Consider the following 21,102-nt stretch of genomic DNA (forward strand, 5'->3'; position numbering starts at 1 on the left):
CAAACACAGGTTGGAAACCCAGATCTGCGCTTGAAAAAAAAATCCACAATGAAACTAGCGCCTAGATACCTACGGATTATGTGCTCTGTAAATAAATGCAAATACAAATAAAATGAATTAAAAGATTATCCTGCGTAAAGCGGATAAAGGAGGTGCGATTGTGATGCTGGAACAACAAGCTTATATTGATGAATGTAATCGACATCTGAATGACAGATCTTTCTATGAGGAGATTAAGGAAGATTCTACATCACGATTATAGTTGTTAATCATTACAAAAGTGGAAAAAGCTTACGATCGAGGATGGATCTGTAAAAAGGAACAATCATTTTTAAAAGCTGAGTCCCCTAGTATCCCGAAATGTTATGTGTTGCCTAAAATACACAAATCTCTTGTTAAGCCACGCGTCGCCCAATAGTATCTGGCTCGGGGTCTATACTCGAGCCCCTGTTTAAATTTTCTGAGAAACATCTCAAAACTTTTGTTTTAGGGATGGACTCGTTTGTACAGGACACTACTGAGATAATTGATGTAATTGAAGCATACCCATTCAATACCAAGTCACAACTGTTGATTAGTTTAGATATTGTTTCGCTTTATACTTGTATTCCACAAGTAGCCACTTTAGCTGTGATTGAAGAGTTATTGTTTTCGAAGCGGAGAGAGGGAGTTACTCCAAACAGTGTTTATCCTATTGTGCATTGAAATGGCATAACCAGAGAATTATTTCTCCTTTAACAACAAAATGTTTCATCATACACACGGCACAGCAATGGGCTCCTTGGTTGCTCCTTCTGTAGCCAACTTCTATGCCGAATCATTTTAAATATAAAAAATCTTTAGTGAAGTGAATCCTTTCCTACCAAACATCCTATTGTAGAGAAGATATTTTGATGACATCCTGGTGGTATGGAATGGGGATGCAACAATGTTTGAACGTTTTATGATTTGGATCCATGATCATTATAATTTCTTGAAATTCACGTCTGTGCATAGCCCATCTGAAATTAATTTTTTAGATATTACAATATGGGTGGATGAGACTGACAATATGTTGAAAATAAAGCCATTCCATACAGCTACTGACAGGAACTCTTTACCCCTCCTTAGTAGTTGTCACCCACGCCACTCTAGGGAAAAACTTCCAATAGGACAATTCTTGAGACTCTGACACAATAGCTCAAATCAAAAACCTTTGAATCAAAGCAACTACGCTTTGTTCAAAATTGCGAGCAAGAGGGTACCCTAAATCAATTGTTAAAAAGGCATGTAAAAGAGCTGTTAATAACAATCTCGAGGCTCTGCTAGAATACCAGGGTAAGCCCAGTAGTAACAAGGATATAATCTTTATAAGTACGTTTAATCATCTTTCCAACATGATAAATAGTATTCTTAAAAATAATTGGCACATTCTAAATGGAGGTGAGTCCCCCCTCAACCGTCCCTTTTGTGCATACAAACTGGGTCCTAACTTGAAGGACTTACTAACTAAAACGTTTGCAATATATAGGGGTGTCTGGCCCTCTTTTTTGATGAGGGGGGCCTATGTCATGAGGGAATAAAACAATGTTAGAAATACGGGCACATAGGCTACCCCACCTATCTGACACTTGCCGGGAATGGATCCAGCACACGTTTAACAAATCACAACATGTGGTCTGTACATAAGAAAGCACCCAATATGCATGTAATAGATTGACAATTTTTATTTTTCATGTGATTTAAAAATAGCATAACAGAGCTATTATCAAAACCATTTTCCTGCCCGTAGTTGCCAGGGATATACACTGCTTAAGGCATCTACAAAACATCATACATTGACTTTTTGCATTTATTTTTTGCACAGTGTGGGTTAGTACAAAAAGTGACTTAGAATGTGGTCGTGAGACAAATGTTAGGTCATCACGATCACATTCTAAGTCACTTTTTGGCCACGGCCACCCTTATAAAAATGCTGGCCCCTCACCAGCCCATTCAGTTATGTGTGTTTGTTTTGATGTGCCACCCCAAGATTTTCAGTGTGGCCACCCCTATGAAAAATGTCTGGGGACATTACTGGTTGAGACATCTCAGACTTCTGCCTCTCAGTGTTGCAGTAGGTTGCAGGTTGAGCAACTCAACTGGCTCAAAAATGTCCTTTTTAGCGTGGCAGCGTTAGATGCTTGTCGATGCACTTCCCCCAGCTTCTTCAGTCGTCCTTTAAGGTGGATGGCCCAAAGCTAAGGAGTGTGTTGCAGGCAGATGCCTTGTACTTGGTTACAGGTTTGGAGACCTTCTGGCACTCCCTGTTCATGGAGCTTGCTGCGACAGCCTAGCAGGATACGCTGTGTGCTGGCTGGGTACCGGTTCTGAAGTAGCTGGAGGGTCTTCTGAGTTCCTTTTCTCCCTCTGTTCCCTGGGAAAATTTATGGGGAGAGATCTTGCTTCCCTCTTTGGGTGCCCCAAGCCTTCCTTCACTGCTGTAAACTAGAAAGCAGACTGTACCTTCAGCCAGGGTTCAAGGATGAGTTATTTTTGCTGCCTCTTGTGTGGTCTTCAGATGATCTGCTTATAGAGGGGACCCAGCCCTCTTTTAAAGCCAAGTGGGCCACAGTGATTGGTGTAGGATAAGCCTACCTTAGTGAACCAATCATGGGGTACCTAGCAATAATTCTCCACATGTGTGAGGTCATAACCGGGGGTCTTTGTAACAGGAAAAGGTAAAGGGGTGAAACAGGAACCCGTAATGTCCCAGAACCAATATGGCAGAAACGTCCTCTCAACAGAAAGGGCTCTGGGCTCACTCCATTGTGTTACTAGATCCCACCCATCTTCCTGTCTGCTGTGTTCAAAGAATCTCTCTGGTTAATGGATCTCCCTGTAGTTCCTGATTAAAGTGGCAGGTCTCCCTTGAAGATACTGAGAGACCAGACTTGCTGACGTCCGCAAACCACATTCTGGTATTTCATGATTTGGGTCCCCCTGGCAGGGGTAGACTATTGCAACAAAAGACTCAGACCTGTCAGTTTATTTATTTATGTATTGAGCATTTGTATGGTGCTTATACACAGGTGTTTCCAGGCAACATAAGAGAAGATGGGGTGGGTGGGGGCATGGGAATCAAACAAGTAGAACAACAAAAAACAGTTATATTGGCCTTGAGACAATCATACTGTGCAAGTCCATAATAAGATGATAAGTGCAAAAGGAGGGAATAGAGGGAGAAGCGCAGGAGTGGGGTACCCCGAGGGGTGCGGGCGCACAAGTGACGATGGGCAAAGGTGGCAAGTGCAAAGAGAAAGAGGGGGGTAAGGCGGAATATCACTGTCATTGATACTGAGGGCGGAAGCTGGCTTCAGGTTGACACAGTTAGACATGAAGAATTGTTGGATTTCCTGTCTCATTTGTTATCCTCCACAGCCAGGACCCCTGGGGGCCTGTTTAAGTACCCCCTGTTGGTATGTTAATCACTGCCACCAGCTGCAGGGCCTAACAAAAGAGCAGAGCCTTTGTCAGTTAATCAGGCTGTCCATGGCAAGGAGAAGTTTTATCCTCCCCCTTCTTGGGATTACATTACGCCCTCCTCTGTTGTCACATTCCAACTAAATATGACTGTACGGACTGTGCCCATAGGCGGTATCCATGCCAGAGTACACAAGTCTTTTGATGTGGTGTGAGCCTAGGAAAATGTGCGTGGGTTAGCCCCACACATTTTCCTCAGGTCGGTCTACCATCATTCCATTTATTTAAACATTTTTTTTTTTTAAACTGGCGAGCCCACACCCACCATGTGGTTCGTCGAATTCCTCACACATGCCATCAATGTTCATTTTTCCATCAGGATATATTCACATTACTCTGGCAAGGGAAATTTGGTCTCCATGTGTTCATTGTTTTAGACTACAAACTGCACACACTTCCATGATAGTTGTTTCTGCTTTTGCAAAGTTATACATTCATTGGAAAGTAGGCCTCTGGTTTTAGGCCTTATCATTTCAGCACAGGACCCATTTAATTTTGTTACTACACTTTCTTGCTCTATAACAGCATTTTGATGTGGGGCAGTTGGGAATGAAATACTCCCTTTTGTCTGTCAGCTCCCAGTGTGTTTTCCAGTTGCAAACAGGATTTCTGCACTCTTAGGCCCAGCGTGGCTAGGGGCAGTTCATTTGATCCTGGGGCTGAATTTGAACGCCACCTCACTTCTCTCATGCTCTATTATTTTATTTTTATTTATTTATTTCTATAGCGCTGCAGCCCGCAGGCATCAGAGCGCTTTACACAAAGACAATGGACATGGCAATGGGACAGCACAGAAAAGAGGATTTCTAAGTTTGGGTAGTCATATTAGTGAGGGATTATTTAAATAGGAACGTTTTCAGTTTTTAAAATTTTTTTATTTAGCTGGTTTGTTTCAGTTGTTAGGATTTCGATGGCTTTGGTGGGGAATGCTCTGCCTAATCCATTTACATTTTTAGATAACTTGGCCTTTAGTAGTCCAAAGATCTTAGATTTCTTATGGGTTCATATTTCTTAAATTGTTTTTGGAGGTATATTGGGCCATTTCCATTTGTGGAGCGGTGAACTAGCATCAGTGATTTAAATGTTATTCTTTCTACTATGGCTAGCCAATGCAGGTCTCTCCTTTCTCCTGTGATGTGATCCCTTTTTGGCATTGATTTATGCATTTCTTGCTAACACCTAGCATAAGTGCATTACCATAGTCCAATCTCGAGAGGATCGTGGCTCTGGCTATGGTCGTGGTGTTTTGTTTGTTTAAGAGATGTTTAATCTCCTTTAGGAGTTTTTGGTAGTATTGACAGTTTCTTTTTAAATATGCTACCTGGGCTTCTGCCCTGAGTGATGCTTGCATATAGATTCCTAGTGTCTTGACCTTTTCCGCCACCGTGATTGGCGTATCCTTGTTGTAAAAGTTTGTGTAGTCTGAGCTTAATCTTTTTCTGGCTAGAGGTGAATCGAAGATCATAAGTTCGGTTTTAGTGCTGTTGCGGCACATCCAATTTACCTTCATCCAGGCTTCAATGGTGTTGTAGATGGATGTTAGTGTATTACTGTCTTTGCTGTAATCCCCACTGAGTTCAAAAACCAGCTGTGTGATGTCAGCAAAGTTTGTGAAAAATATCCCAAGTTGGGTTCGTAGTGTACAAAGGCATCGAAGATACAAGTTAAATAACAGTGGGGAGAAACTAGTTCCCTGCGGGACACCGCAATCCATTGGCCTAGTTGTTGATTGTTGATTTCCCCATATTATTTTGGATTGTCTATCTTGGAGAAATGAAGATTTCCAGTCGATAGCTCCTTGGGAGCAGTTTCCGATAGATTCTAGGGCTTCTTTGAGCTTTTGATGGTCTAGCAAATGGAATGCTGCCGAGAGGCCCAATAAAATAAGCATTCCTGCTTTTCCTTTGTCTCGGAGTCCTAACATTTCTGTTCGCAAGTATAACAGAGTGGATTCCGTGCTGTGCGCTTTTCTGAATCCTGACTGCTGTGGATGAAGGAGATTATTGTTGTCTACGTGTTCTTGTAATTGTTTAGTAGCAATTTTATCCAAAACTTTCAACAGGAAATTGCTTTTCGTAATGGGACGTAAGTTTGATGGGTCTTGTTGGTTTAATTCCGGTTTTTTGGGCAGGTGTGTGACTGTGACTATTTTTATTAAAGTAGGTACAGTTGAGTTTATGAAGGAGGCGTTTGCCATGCGAGTGAGAAATCGGATGAATATCTCTGGATCGTCGCAAATCAGTTTGGGTGGAAGAATGTTTTCTTTGCGTGATGTACAGTTTATTTTAGAAAGTGTTTTTCTCATAGTGTCCTTGGTGAGTTGTAGCAATTGGAAATTAGGTTTTTCTGTCAATTGAGTTTCTAAATTTGTGTGATTTGATTGGGGTAAATTATTGGTTTTGCACTTGGTTATAGTCTCTCTGGCTTTGAAAATTTTGTTGTGAAATGCTGTCTGTACATTTTCACAATCAATCTTAGTGGGTTGGAATGGTAGCGAAAGAGCTTTAGTTTTTTCTATAGATTTTAAGATTTGGAAAAGTTTACCTGTAGAATTTGTTGCAGAATCTATTTGATCATTATAGTGATTTTTTTTAAGTGTAGTCAGCTTTTGTTTGTATTCAGTATCTGCTTTCTTCCAATTGGTTTTGTTTGTTTCGATGGGATCTTTTAACCATTTCCTTTCAAGTTTTCTTTTTTCTTGTTTGAGTGTAGTGGATTCTTCATTGAACCATTTCTGGTGATTTACATTGGGTCTTACTTGTTTGTCTTTTTCAGGGGCATGTGTATCTAAGAGTTCCTGGAAGTGATTATTATAGGCTTGTATAATCTTGTCACAGGGGTTGCTGTCAGTTGTATTACTCATGACATGCTCTATTCCTTGAGAGAGTATAGCAGTGGTCATTTTCTTGAGGTTTCTCCCTCGAGTTTTATTTTGGATGTTTACTGGTTTTTCAATTGGTTGCATGGGTGTAAGTGTAAATTCAATTTTATGGTGGTCGGACCAGATACATGGGTAAATTGTCGGTGCTGTTGTCCCTATATTCTGGCAGATTATCCAATCTAGTTGATTACCTGTAATAGAGGTGGAATCCTTGTTTATTACAGAGTAGGAGCAGTTTAGTAGGTCTTCTAACTGTATGGCCCCTGGGTCTTTGGTATTTCCTCGCCATTTGTTTAGGTCACCAACAAGTATGGTTCCCGTATTAGGGGATTTCAGATTGTTTAGCAATAGCGTAATTTCGTCATTAAAGTCCGAAATTAATGAGGGGGGTCTGTAAATGATGATGATATTTAAGCAACAGTTACATTTAGTTTGACCATTAACTGATGGCTACACATTTTTCTCTCAGCACCAATAGGTCGTAGCACCCCCATTTGGCCAATTTTCAAGCAGGGAAACTTGTCAGGAGTATTTTGTGAAAATCTGTTTTGCTAATATATTGGATCTTTCCACAGCTTTTGACTTAATTGATCATACGTTGTTGGTCACCAGGCTTGAAGAAGGAGCTTACTTTTCAGACAATGCTGCTCTCTGGATCACCTCCTTTTTGAGTGATAGGTGGTGCAGGGTGTGCAGCAAGGACACAGAAGCCCCACCTGTGCTTTTAGCCTATATGTGCCGCAGGGGGCTTTTTTGTCACCTTCTTTATACAATGTTTTTATGGATCCTTTTTTCTACCTATTCGGAAAAAAATGGTGTTGCTTTTAGCAACTACGCAGATGACACACAATGTGTCATCCTGTTATCTGGTACATATATAGATCATGAATGAAACATCAATAAAACGTATGATCTTATACAAACATGGATGATAGGAAATGGTTTAGCGCTCAAGAAAGAAAAAACAGAATTGGTGGTAGTAGGGACAGAGAATGAAATAAGAAAGTTAGACGCAGATTGCAATCACTTTTCAGTAGCAGGGTGTGATATCGTGACGAAGAAGAAAATGAAAACTTTAGGGATCGTTCTAGATCAGAATCTGAATATGCGAGCTCAAGTAAGCAACCTGCTTTCATCATCTGCATGTTATATAAAGTTAGTAGCACAACTACAGCCATATTTTTGGCAAGCAAACTCTGAGACGGTAACAAGGACTATATTCTGGGGTCACAAATGGACTACTGTAGCAGCCTCTTAGTGGGAATCTCAAAATCAGAATCCAATTGTTTACAAGTCATTCAGAATAGTGCAGTAAGGGTCATTAGCGGACTCAAAAGGAGAGATCATGTCTCAGGCGCAAGGTGCAATTTGCACTGGCTCTCCGGTTGAGGCAAGGATTCACTATTGTTTGTTACTGATCACCCCTAAATGTCTTATTGGATTCAGTCCACTCTATCTGAGTGAGGTGCTGAGCTGATGAATAAATCAAGTGTAAGGACCCTTAGGTCAAACAACACGAAGCAGCCCAAGACGCCAACCTGCAAATCAAGCAGGGCCATGAAATGTGCGTTTGCTATAGCTGCACCAAGGGCATGGAGTGCTCCCCCGCCAGATCTAAGAGAACTGAGTTCTACACCGATGTTTAGAAAAAGGCTGAAAACCTTGTTATTTAGATAATGGCTGTTTTTTTTATGATAGGGTGTTCTGTGGGCACTGTCTTTGCTCTGAGTCATGTAAATTAGCTCAAATGTATTTACTTTGTTCTGTTGTCCTGTCACCTGTAACTTGTTTCTGTGTGTGCCCTTAAGCCACATGGTTCATGGTGCGGGTTACAAATAGATTAAAAAGTAAAAGTAACTAATTGGTAAGTAAATAGAAACCTCCCTCGTTGACCTGACTAACATCTTTATCAGGCTTGATTTCTTCATTCTGACCAGGTGTGTTGTTCAGCTTATGGTTTTATTTAATGTTAGTCAGAATTTGATAATTTCTACTTTTTGCAAACAAACTATTTAGAATAGATTTCATTTGACTTTAGAATCAATGTGTGTTTCCCTTAAATACACACCTCAATCATTTTCCTCCTACAATACAATACACAAGTACATAGTTTGCTTGAAGCAGATTACCTGTCCTTTTGTTGCTACTCGAAGTTACAAACATCCTGTATAAATAGATGTGTTTTCTCTGCAAGCATTTAGTTATACAACAATGATAGAAGATACACTCACTTGATTTCTGCTCAAATGTGTCCGTTCCATTGTAATTATCAAGCTGTGGGCAGTTATACAACTCTTATCTTTGATCATATAGAAAACAGTTGTTTCAATTGAGAAAGGGATATAAATGAACAGGTCCTTGGAAATACTATGGTTAACTTACATTTTGAAATGTTTGCATTTATACCTTTAAGCCATGTTTTTAACCCCTTAGGTGCCAGGCTAGTATGTAAGGCTATGAAAAAAGGGCGAGCCTTGGCACTTAATAAAACGGAGTGTTATTTACCAGGGAAACCAATTGAATAAAAACGAGTAGGCCTGCTTTATCACCCAATACTGGGTTTGCATAGAAAATCCAGAAATGTCTCTGGTAGGATCCATAACAGAGTGTTTTTGAAAATATCAAAATACAGATTGCAAGCGCGGATTCCATATCATATTTTGATCCTGATCTATGCATGGAATTGACAATGGAAGTGAGTCCGGTCGCACAGATACTATGGGAAAACTTGATCCTGTGTAAGCAAACGTCTCAACGAAACTGAAAAGACACCACTAACTGCCTACAAAGGAATGTTTGTTCGTAGTATGAGCCTGCGAACACCGTAATGTTTTTGTATATGGAAAGATTTAACTAATGTAATGGACCGCCAAGCACTTTTTATCATAAATGGCAATCCGTATGCCATTATTCCACCTCACATTGAAAGGTAGGATGAGGATTAAATATTGTTTGGCAATGATTTTCAATTATTTCTCAAACTCAGAAAGGAGCACAATCCTGCAATCTTCTCTGGGAATCCTCTTCCTTCTAGTGAAAGCAAAACATCCATATCAAAGGAATATTCATTGTACGATGTACAAAGCAAAGCTTCAATCTGTCAATTTAGAGGACATGGCAAATGTGACGTGGCCAACCTTTAACAGTGGGTAACCTTGATTCAAAATATATAACATATATATATACGTGTTTCCCCATAGTTTGGTAGGTAGAAATGTGCTTAAATACAAAAATAAAACGCTTTGGTGTCATGTCTGGATCCCGGGCCTGTGATCCATGTTCGCTTTGGATGCAGCTGCCATAGAAGTTCCCTTTTTTAAGATGGGAGCCTCCACGCTGCAATATGTCACTTCCATGTCAATGGCTCGATTGCTGCAGACTTCAAAGGCAGCTCTCCAGAGACCACTGCTGCATCACAATGCTCAGGCACTCGCTCCCCTGGAGCAGGCGCCCTGTCCCTTGTTGTGCACATCCCTTGATACTTTCTCCAGTGGCCCATTTCACTTTTCCACTAGACCTCCAAAATCTTCCTGCTCTCTTAATGCCACCTGTCTTCAGTACCTTTTCTCTTACCATTCAGTGTCTTCCCCTGTCAGGCGCTCCTCGGCCTTTCATCTCGTTCCTGGTTGCTTCCTGTGTATACATTGCAACTCAACCTCTCCTCACAAGTTTTCCAAGACAGCTGCCATTCATTGCCAAGAATTTCTTCTGTGCATCTACAGAGATGGCGTCATACACCTTTGGATGTCTCTACTGAACACTCATTGGGACTAATTGTGTAGAAAGGTTTTGTTGCCCCTGAGGGCTTCCCTTCAGGTGACTTCCCGGAATGGTAGTTGCTAACCAGTTATTTTCAGACTGGTGGCAAAGTGGCTGCCAGTGGAGGCAGATCACTCTTCAGCAGATCCTACGACAGGACGCCATCACAGCTATGTCAAATTTCTGATGTTGTGGCCTATGCGGAAATACAATTATAGCTGTCAAAACTCATCTGATATCATTTTATCAACTTATTTCCTGCAGCTGCTGCAGCGCTAGACCTCTTTCTGTAGTACTGTGAGGGGCTGGACATTTCTGCCACAAACGCTGTTGGGCCCAGCTCTGGGGGCCCCTTTTTTCTCTTCTGGGAACACTTGACCCCTTCCCAGGCGGACAAGACATACTCCAGGGGATATTGTAGAACTGAGAACTTTAAAGGGGTCCCTGCAGCCCCATGAGTAATTCAATCTTGTGGATTATTACTGGAGTCTTTTTGATCTCAGGAAGGCAGAAGAGAGGGGAGTATAGTGTAGCCGAGGAAGGGATCTTTACACCGAAGGAAGGGTCCCCCCAATTATGAATATCCCTGGGCTACTCTTCCTTCTTGTGACCCCTCCCAACTTCCTGGAGACAGGGCACTCTGGGAGCTGACATGAGAAGGAAATACCCTTGTTACCGCTGCAAGGATTGGCTCCTTACAGAAAGCTCTGAATTGACCAAACAGCTGTGGCAAAATGACACTCTATATGGCGTGACCCCCCTTAAATGAAATATATTTGAATCATCATGGAAGAACTGTTTGTTGTGGTATAAATGCCCACATTTTCCAGCCCTTGTGGTGAATCTAAGGATTTCCGGCGGAATACTTAAAGTGGCCTGATCCTGAAAAGCTGGACTGCTGCTTGGACACTGGTATCCAGGAGTCTGCCTACTGAAGTGTCAAACTTGCAAGTATCCCTGGCAACCTTACTTGCTGGGAAGGGAAGAAGATGGATTCACCTTAACTCAGAGACGCAGTGTCGGGACTTACAGCACCTCAAGAATCAAAGGAACTGTTTTTAGATCGATCTGCAATCTCAAACTATTTCAAGCAGTTTCGAACATTTCTGAATCTATTCAAGTCACTGCAAAGACCCAACGGAGCTTCCTTTAATGCTCTATACTTCAAACTGGTTTGAGTGCCTACGAGCCATCCAACCCACACATCACTGCCTGTTCCAAGCTTCTTTTTCCTGCTTGTCAAACCGCACAGTGCTGTCAGATCCAGCATAGCCAGCACGTCACTGAAGTGAATTGCCACTTTGAAACCCCATCAAACCTTAAAACCACATTGCTGCCAGCACTGCCACATGTCCCAAGATTCTTGAGCCTCAAGCTCCTGCGCTTGTTGAATCGTACCATCTTGCTGAATCCCATAGAATCAGCTTGAACAACTCTAACCCAATTCGGCCCATCAGAAACCGTTCAGAAGACAGGCCCGATGCTGTTGAGCTGCTGGGAGAAAATATTGAGGTGTCTCGCTGGTTCTGTCCCCCTGGCAATGTTCTATGGTCCATAGTGACATATAAGACCCCACTTTATACCTATAAAGTCTTCTTTAAACTTGCTACAAAGACAATTTCCATGAACACCCCTGTTATTTACTACTCAGAACGCTCTTAGCATGTCTGCATTTTATGTGTATTTCCTTGCATGGGTGAGTTGCTGGTGTTGTTAATAGTTTGTCTGTCCTTTCATTTACTTAAAGTCTTTTTATAGGACCTTTATTGGGCATTTCCAGTATTTTGGTACTTAGCGCAATGTTGCTGTTTGCTTGCTTCCAAGCTGGCTCACACACTCTTGAAGAGTATAGCCTGCCCATGTCCCATGATGCCTCAAAGAGGAAAAAAGGAGCGTAGCATTCTTATTGTGCCTGCTTCACCTTTAAGAGTGAGATCACTGCCGGTTTAGTAGTAGTATGGGGCTGAGTAGGAGTTTAGAAACCACAACTCATCCCTGAACTCGTGCAGAGCAGTCACCATGTTGTTACAATCAACTCACACATTGGACAATGTGGTTGAGATTGCCATGAATGGAAGTAAGATATTCCAGGATATAAATGAGAACAGTCTAGAACCTGTGTGTATGAATGCTTTGTCAGGAGGCATGTGGGAAGCACTTTCTCTTTAAGTCAGTGGCCTAATTTTTTCAGCACATCACCCACTATTGGCACTGCATGGACCCTCAAGATATCCGGAGATGCAAATGGCTTTGCCACTGAAGCTGCTAATACAAGTGCTGCACTAGACAAAATCCTTGCAGCATATGGGATCCCAATCCTGGTGCAAAATCACTCTGACGTGATCTCAGGCAAAGGGCCTCACTGTCTGTTTCATGAGCAATATTTAAATGATGCTCCATATTTAAAAGCTCACCGCGGGATTCCTGGCGCAGGATGCATGATTACCCAACATCCCTCATGGCACCACGAACAGGTGCTGTGACAGTGGATGTCTGATAGGGTTACAAGACCACACATTCCTCAACTGAAAGTGGATTTCAGAAATCACAGGAGTCCATAGGTCTGACACAGGAAAAGGAAAAGATGAAGACAGGCAGGGTTGGCTGTGGAAGGAATAGGTTAACTCTTTTAGGCCTTCTTGGGAAGGAGAGAGGGACTTTCCACCACGTAGAAACAAACCATAAACCGCACTTCGAGAGAGCAGGGGGGCATGCACGCAGGAGAATCCACAATTGCGTAGTGCATGCATTAGGAGCTACATAGTAGGGGCAAGTGTAAAGCCATCTTAGTTATTGGCAGCCATCTTGGAACGAAAACCCAAGCGCTGCGAAAGTACCAAATGTGTTAGTATTAGACTTGTATTATTGGCACAGACAGAAACACACCACGAGTGATCTTCAGGGAGTTACAAGCCTTTCATTGTCTCAGAGGCAGCAGGCCTTCACGCCCAGGGAAGAATGTGCTCGGCAAGATCACGAGAAGGGGGCAGAGCACCTTATGGCAGTTACCATCCCACAATACAGATAGCAAGGCACCTCAGCCCCAACCCTCCCTCTGCGTCAGAGCTACAGCCCTCCTATGCTTCGATCCCAAGTCCCCCACATACCACGGTGCCAGCCAGGCCCAGCCCACAAAGCTGTAAGACCCCCGATCGATCAAAAAGATCAGAAAGCAAGGCTATCCTGCCTCACATTTGGGTCACGTGATTTGTGTTGCGAGGTGCCGGGGGGGGACGAAATGATAGCTCAAAACAAGTGTGGAAGACCTTGGGAGGCTGCTGGCACATCTGGGAATAAGTGAAGTATGCCAGTTAGGGCCCATGTCTGTGTCTGCAATGTGCATTGTTACAATGATAGAGGAGAATTGTTTTCAAAGTATCTAATTGTTTATTAGGCCCTGTTGTATAGCGGATGATGAGCACAGCAGCACCCGCGTGGACGAATATGGACAAGAAGGCTGGGACCAATGGCCTAGCATCCCCTATGGAGTGGTTGTCTATGTATAGCATCCTACCAACCAGCCACGCGAGTTTCTACTGTATGTAATGACGTCACCAATGATGACTTGTGCCTTCATAATGTTCTGCTCGTGCAGATTTTTGCAGAACGTTCTGTGGCAGCAGAGTTCTTTGCTGATGCACTTCTTTTGTGTATGAATAAAACTTGATATCCTTGCAAGCTGTGTCTTGGGCCTTTGTCCCTAGCGGGTTGTATTTTTTCTGGTGTGCGAGTGCAGGGGCGTGCCTTCAGTCTGGCAGATATAGTGGTAGTGAAAGAATTCATGCCAACTCAATTTGCCCCTCATCGTCTGATAGTAATAGAGGTGGATGTTTCAGAGCTCATGGCAGAGTGGAGAGTAAAGGCCATAATGTATTTATTTTATTTATTGTTCGCTTGTTCAGTGCTTATACAGCAAGTGCATTCAATTTCAAAGCACCCACTGGGCAACCGGAAGGGAACAAGGGGATAAGAAACATAAAATACATAAAAGATATTAAATACAGTGGAGGGGCAAACCTACTATGCATTGTGAGTGTTCAGAACGTGCAAGTGCAGCAGGGATGGGGAATGGGATAGGTGCTTGGGTGTTCAGGCAAGAGCAACAGCCTTGAAGTGCAATGTATGGTAAATGGGAGCCTCCAGGGTGAAGGGTGTGTCAAGGCAAGTGCTGAGGCTAGACAGAAGCTGGCAGTGATTTGGTGTGGGAGGTCAGGGCTCTGAGGATGAATAAGGGTCCTGGACACCAAACAAGCAACTGTGAGATTAGCAGAGAGGAGAGGTGGGGTAAAGAGGAAAGTCTTGATGAGCTTCAGGAATTTGAGAAAGTCCAATGATGAGTTCAGTGCAGTTTGGGAGAATTGATGGCTGTTTCTCTCAACAGTGACCCTGAACCAGAGGAATCTGCGACGTGATCCACAAAGAAGCACAGGACCCAGCAGTTTGGAGACAATGGCAGAGCAGTGTCCGACTACCTGAATGATGGGTTGAAGAAATCAACTAGCGGCTTATCATATCTAGGTCATAATAAGATGCCATGCTGCCACTTGAACTGTGGGATCAATGTGCAGGATGCAATACAGGGGCCTGGACCAAGAAGGGCATTTATGTGCACTTTCATCACTCTGGTGCTGAGTCCTTGCAGGCCAAGCTGACCCCTTACATTCCTCTCAGAAACTCTTGTTGGTCTCCAGATTTTCTGAGAGCATGAGCTGGGGGCGGGCATTTTCCTCTCTTTCTCCTGTCATGTGGAATTCTCTCCCTGATCAGCTAAGAGAGGTAAGCAACCATTTGGGTTTTTGCAAAGCATTGAAAACATACCTTTATTAATTTGTTCTGTCTCTCCCTCCCGGCCTTAGTGACTCTTCCTCGTCTGTTTTCCTTAGCGCCTAGAATCCTTCGGGCCTTGCTTTAGCCTTCCAAAGTTAATAGACTGAGTATTATTCAATTGGGTAATAACTATCCTACTATCGTCCGAGCGCTTAGAAACTGAAAGAATCCACCAGGAGGAGCTAAATAAATAATAACAAAATCAATGCTATTGATATTGATATTCATCTGCTTTTCACTGAGAGTTAGGTCCTGTTTCACCCACCTGGCCATCTGTTGTTTTCCTGCATATGTGGAGTTTGTGTCTGGCTGCTGACCATTCCATTAGGTAGGTGCACTTTTTGTGCGTTACTGCACCTCCAGGGGAATAATTGAACCTGAAATATCGAAGCTTTTTAATACCTGGAGCTGCCTTGCTTTTTTGAAAGCACAAGTTTTCCCACTATTGCCTGCTTATTTGATTGTTTTTTGGCCCTTCCAAGATGGCCACCATGGTTTTCTTTGTTGTGTAGGCAGGCTGTGCTGAACCACCTCTCCCTGTGCAGCACTCCCATTGGTTGCTGAGTGTTTTCTTGCATCCAATCTGGGTCCGGCAGGCTTTTGCCAGCCCTCTCAGCAACGGCCCACTTCTAAGGCCCCTGTCTGCTCCCTGTCCTCTTGGAACGCTAATCCCTGTCCTCGGAACGCTAATTTGGGTCCTTCCTGCACCTTAACCACAATGATGTTGCCACCTCACTCCTCTAAGAAATCTGGACTGCCTTGACTCTGCCTCCTCCAGAACTATGGGTTAGTTCCCTGCTTATGGGCTCACTCCTACCACCTTTGGCTATCACTGTTCTTTATGCTTGTTACTCCCATGTTGTCATCCTGATGTGCAGTGCTTCCTAAAACCCTTTACTAACATCTGAATCCAAGATTGATAAGTTGAATCTTGCTGTTTTTGCTTTATGCTAAAAAGACTAATCTTGCTGTGTTTGCTTTGTGCTAAAAAGTCAAATCTTGCTGCCCATTGCAACATTGTCTGTATTTTGCTTGTATACTGAAGCTTCTCTGTAACTTGCTAGCCCAGTGACCTCACCACTCTCTTTTGTACCACACCTACCTACCTGCCCTAGCCCCCCCCAGTTTCTCCATCCTCTCCTCACTTCCACCCCCATGGCGCTTTCTGTTTCTCCTATCTTTTCCAACTGCTTCTCCATTGACTATCCTTCCCTTCTCACTAAGTCTGGTAGGAAGAAGTTCAAAAAGGATATCTCGCCTCTAATCCTGGTCTTCCTATTGCGGACACCTACTCCAATGCTTCCTCCAGACAGACCCTCACCAACATCCTCTTTGTCGTTTCTTCACCAGATCTATGGACTCCTCATATGATCTCTGTGCTCTGTCCTATCTCCTCCTATCCCATTAATGGTGGCACTCACTGGGAAGTTCTCATGGCTTCCTTCGACTCCTCTAAAGTCATCATTAATGTCTACCTAAATTGCACCCTCATGATCCAAGGCCCTCAGGCCAATCTCCTCCTCTTTGATAGTTGCTTCCCTCGCCTCATCAATTTCCTCTCATCTCCTGCTGTCCCCTCCTCTCACCCCCTGGCTACCTTGTCCTCTCTCTCCTCCTCCTCCTCTGAACCTCCTAGGGCTCTTCCTCCTCCGCAGGGCGTACCTCTGATCTGTCCCCCTCCCCGGAAGGTCTTTAAGGCTAGCAACCATCTTCATATTGCCACTCTCAACTCTCGCTCTGCTGTCAAACACTCCTCTGACATCTGCCACCTCTTTGAAGAACTAGACCTTGATGTCCTTGGTCTTACTGAGACACAGTTCACGGCCAGCTCTGTCATGAGCTTTGACACTCTCCTCCCTGATGGCTACAATATCCTCTCCGCACCCAGATCCTCCAGGTCTGGTGGGGGGTTAGCCCTGATCTTTCCTGAGTGGATTCCTGCCTCTATCATTCCCACTCAGACCTACTCCTCTTTTGAATGCCTTGTCTGTACGCTTTCTCTCTTGCCTACCCATTCTCTTATTGTGGCTACCATCTACCGGCCTCCTGGTCAAATCACCTCATTTCTCTCTGAGTGGGCAGACCTCTCCTCCTCCCTCCTGGCCTCTACCACTCAACTCCTCCTCAGTGACCTCAATATACATTTAGACTCTCCTTGTTCCTCCTCTGTACTCTTCTGTGACCTCTGCGACTCCCTCTGCCTGTCCATCCTCCCCTCTGGCCCGACTCACTCTGCAGGGCACACACTTGATGTCTTGATCTCCTCTGACCTCCCCCTCTCCATCCCTCTGACCACTCCTCTCTCCTGGAGCGATCACCCCCTCCTCTCCTCATCTCTACCTCTCCTCCCCCCAAGCCAAGCCTACCCCAACACTGCCACCTACCTTCTCGGACATCCGGCCCATGAAGCGTGTGTCATTTGAGGCTTTTGCTGCCACTTTCTCTCCCCTCCCTCCACCTCTGGCTGTCTCACATCCTGACACAGCCTTGTCTCTGCTCTACTCTTCAATTTCTGATACTCTTGATGCTCTTGCCCCTGTCATGAGGATCCGTTTGAAGTCTAAATCCAAGTGCAATTCCTGGTATGACTCTGACCTAGATACACTTAAACGTAAGTGTAGGGTGGCTGAGAGGAAATGGAGAGCTTTCTGTTCATCCTCTGACACACTGGCCTGTTGCCTGCTACAAAGGCAATACCGACTCTCTGTCCTCACCAAGAAGAGAGTCCACATTCAAGCTCGTGTCTCTGCGGCATCTAACAACTCGGCCAAACTCTTTAAAATCTGCAAGGAGCTGGCCAACCCTGCTGCAGTCTCTACCCCTCCTGTTGCCTCCCAGGCTCTTTGCAATGCCCTTGCCTCTCACTTCATTTAAAAATCCCAGGACATCCTGTCCACCCTCTCCACCCTGAACCCTCCTCTCCCCTCTCCATCTGTGCTTGATGATCCTCCTTTAGCCCCCCCACCATCCTTCTTGTTCTTTCCTCTTTTCTCCCCTGACGACATCGCTAGACAAGTCCAATCTATGAAAGCCTCGTCAAAACAGGTTCATCCCTGTTGCTCTAAAACCATCAAGGACCACATTGACACCCTCGCTCCAGCCCTTGCTGATTTTTGCAACCTCTCCTTTGCCTCAGGCTCCTTCCCCTCCCCTCTGAAGCACTCCCTTGTGCATCCTCTTCTCAAGAAACCCATAGCTGATCCTTCTTGTCCAGCTAACTATCACCCAATATCCATTACTCCCTTTCTGGGAAAACTCCTGGAAAAGTTGGCCATCTCTCAGCTTAACCTTCATTCCAATTCTGTTGGCTGTCTCCATGACCACCAGTCTGGCTTCAGACCTGCCAGGAGCACGGAAACTGCCCCCCTGAACATCTGTGAAGATCTGCTCTCCAACCTTGACTCTAACATTCCCTATGTACTCATCCTCCTCAATCTCTCTTCTGCCTTTGACACGGTCAATCATACCATCCTGCTCAAGCATCTCTGTGAAAACCTGGGTATCACTGATCAGGATCTGGCCTGGCTGATCTCTTTCCTCTCTGATAGACCATCCCAGGTCCAACTTGGGTCCTTCCTATCATCTATCTTCCTCTCTACCTGTGGTGTTCCCCAGGGGTCTACCCTCTCGCCCTGGCTTTTCAGCCAATACCTGGCAACTCTAGCCCACTGCATTGCCAATTTCTGCTCTAATTTCCAGTGCTACGCTGATGACACTCAACTCATTTTCAGGCTGCCCTTGGCCACCTTCTCTCCCTCTCTCATCTCTTGATTGCTTAACCACCATTCAAGATTGGTGTGCCGCCAATGATCTTTGTCTGAATGCCAGCAAGACAGAGATCCTCCTCATCGGCACACCTTCACCATCCTTTCCCCCTCAATCTCTGGCCAGCTACCCTTGGCCCTCCTCCTACCCCCACCTGCCAGGATAAGAATCTTGGGGTCATCTTTGACTCCTCCTTTCCTTCTCCGCCCACATCTCTGAGGTCTCTAAAAAGTCCAATTTCCTACTGCACCTCCTCAGAGGTACTCTGCCTTTCCTCTCCTCCCCCACAGATTCTCATGGTATCCCAAGCTCTGGTTCTCTCTAGGTTGGACTATTGTAACTGCCTCTTTCGAAATGTACCTGGCTCTACTCTCCGCCCTCTGCAACTAATCCAGAACAGGACTGCTGAGACTTGTCCTTGGCCTCAAGCCCTGGGATTGTATCTCTCCAGCTTTGAAATCTCTCCATTGGCTCCCAGTGGATGCAAGGATTAAATTCAAAACCCTGTGCATTGTCCACAAGGCTTTCTGGGGCCTGGGTCCAAAATACCTTCAGCTGTCCCTTTGCAAATACCTCCCCTCTCGAGCTCTTCACTCCTCTACCTCTAACTCCCTCCAGGTGAACCGTTTTTCAAAGAAACAAGCTGGGGGTAGATCTCTGTCTTCGGCTGGGGCCTCCCTCTGGAACAGCCTCCCTGCCACTCTAAAACTTGAGAAGAACCATCTCTGGTTCCGGAAGCACCTCAAGACCTTCCTCTTTTCTTCTGCCTTCGCTCCCCCTCTACCCTGCTGATCTGTTCTCTCTTGGCACCGTGCACCTGGCCACCCTCTGTCCTCCGGGCCCAGGTACCTGCTCACCCTGCCAACCTCCCACCCTGCCTCCGGGCCACCGCTTGCACTGGGGTCTGTATCTGTACCCATACAGCCCCCCCCCCTTTTTCTTCCTGCACTTATCAGACCTACCCTGTCTGCTGCCTAAAACCTAGCACTTGCAAATTGCTGGCTGCACTACCACTGTTTGTTTCCTTTATTATTTTGTATTTATTATTATTTATCTGTTTCTCCTCTGCTTCACACTTTCCACTTCGCCCCCTTCCATGCACTTTTCCCCTGCCCCTCCCCCATGCACTTGCCCGTTCTCAATGTCACTGGGCCTAGTAAGATCGCTGTTTTGTTCTCCCCTGTTCCCCTCCCTTGCCCTGTTGCGCTCTGAATCACGTGTGTACGAGCGCGATAGAAATAGAATATCAATATCAATATCCATATTATTGAAGCGGCATGGGTAGCTTTCCAGACACTCCATAATTAAGAAATAGTTTGAAACAATGCAGTGTGTGTCTCTCTTTTCATTGAATGCTGACACTACACCAGCTGTAAGCCGTCAATGTCAGCAAGCAGTCCTGCCCCTCCGGCTCCAGCAGGCACGGTGCTCCAACTCGGACCTCCCCTTCCACGTGGCAAAGAAGATTCTAAAAGGACCCTTGTTGGGGAGCGGAGGAGGAGCACATATGCTGCACGCCGTGAAGGTGGTGGTGGCCAGAGAAGGAACCCTGAAAATGTCACAATGGCAGCGACATGCCCGCCAGAGTGAGAGCGCACCGGAAAATGCCTCAGAAAGGGTCCGTGTTCCGACAGCCGTCAGTCGCATGTGAGGCTCCTGGCTCTGTCTCAGTCCTACCGGCCCCCTACCGGCCTTCAGAGACACCTAATTACTGTGAAATCTCCGCAGTTCATTAGAGGCTGGTCAGCCTCTGGGTGGAGTCTCCACAGGAATGGCAGGCAGAGTTCCTGAGCACACATTCTTATGCACGCACCCTCCCCCACCCCCCCAACCCCACACCCCAAGCGGCCCTAATCAGAGATATTTAACAAGTAGATGACATGATCTCTCCCCTCGAGACACTGAAGAGAAGCATGCCCCACCCCCCAGTTGTTTAAGCACTTAGAGCACTTTTGAAGCACATATGGCAATACTATATTAACCCCAGGTGACCTGCTCGGCTCTGCACACACTGCAGCCATTCAGAGGGATCAGGCCCCGCGCAGGGTCACCCTGCCGCTGCTTTGAAACTTTTCTGACAGCAGAAATGATTTTGGAGGGAAGCTTGACCCGGCTGACCCCCAGCTGTTCGGGCCTTCATTGGTGGGGGTTTATCGTGATGGGGTCAGCGAGTGGTCACAGGTTTTCCAAACATTCAGGCTACCTCCGAACTGCCGCTTTACTGTGGTTCGTCGCTCATATTTGTTTCTCCCCTCTGAGCACCGCCCTTCACAGCCCTAACCTTTCGCTCATTAGCGTCTGGGTCTGTTATGTTATTTGTGTAGCGGCCATTTACAAATGATGTCTCCTCCTCGTGTAGCTTGCTGTTA

The sequence above is a fragment of the Ambystoma mexicanum genome, chromosome 1p (genome assembly GCF_040938575.1).
Source record: "Ambystoma mexicanum isolate Mex_15411 chromosome 1p, UKY_AmexF1_1, whole genome shotgun sequence".
Taxonomy (NCBI): domain Eukaryota; kingdom Metazoa; phylum Chordata; class Amphibia; order Caudata; family Ambystomatidae; genus Ambystoma; species Ambystoma mexicanum.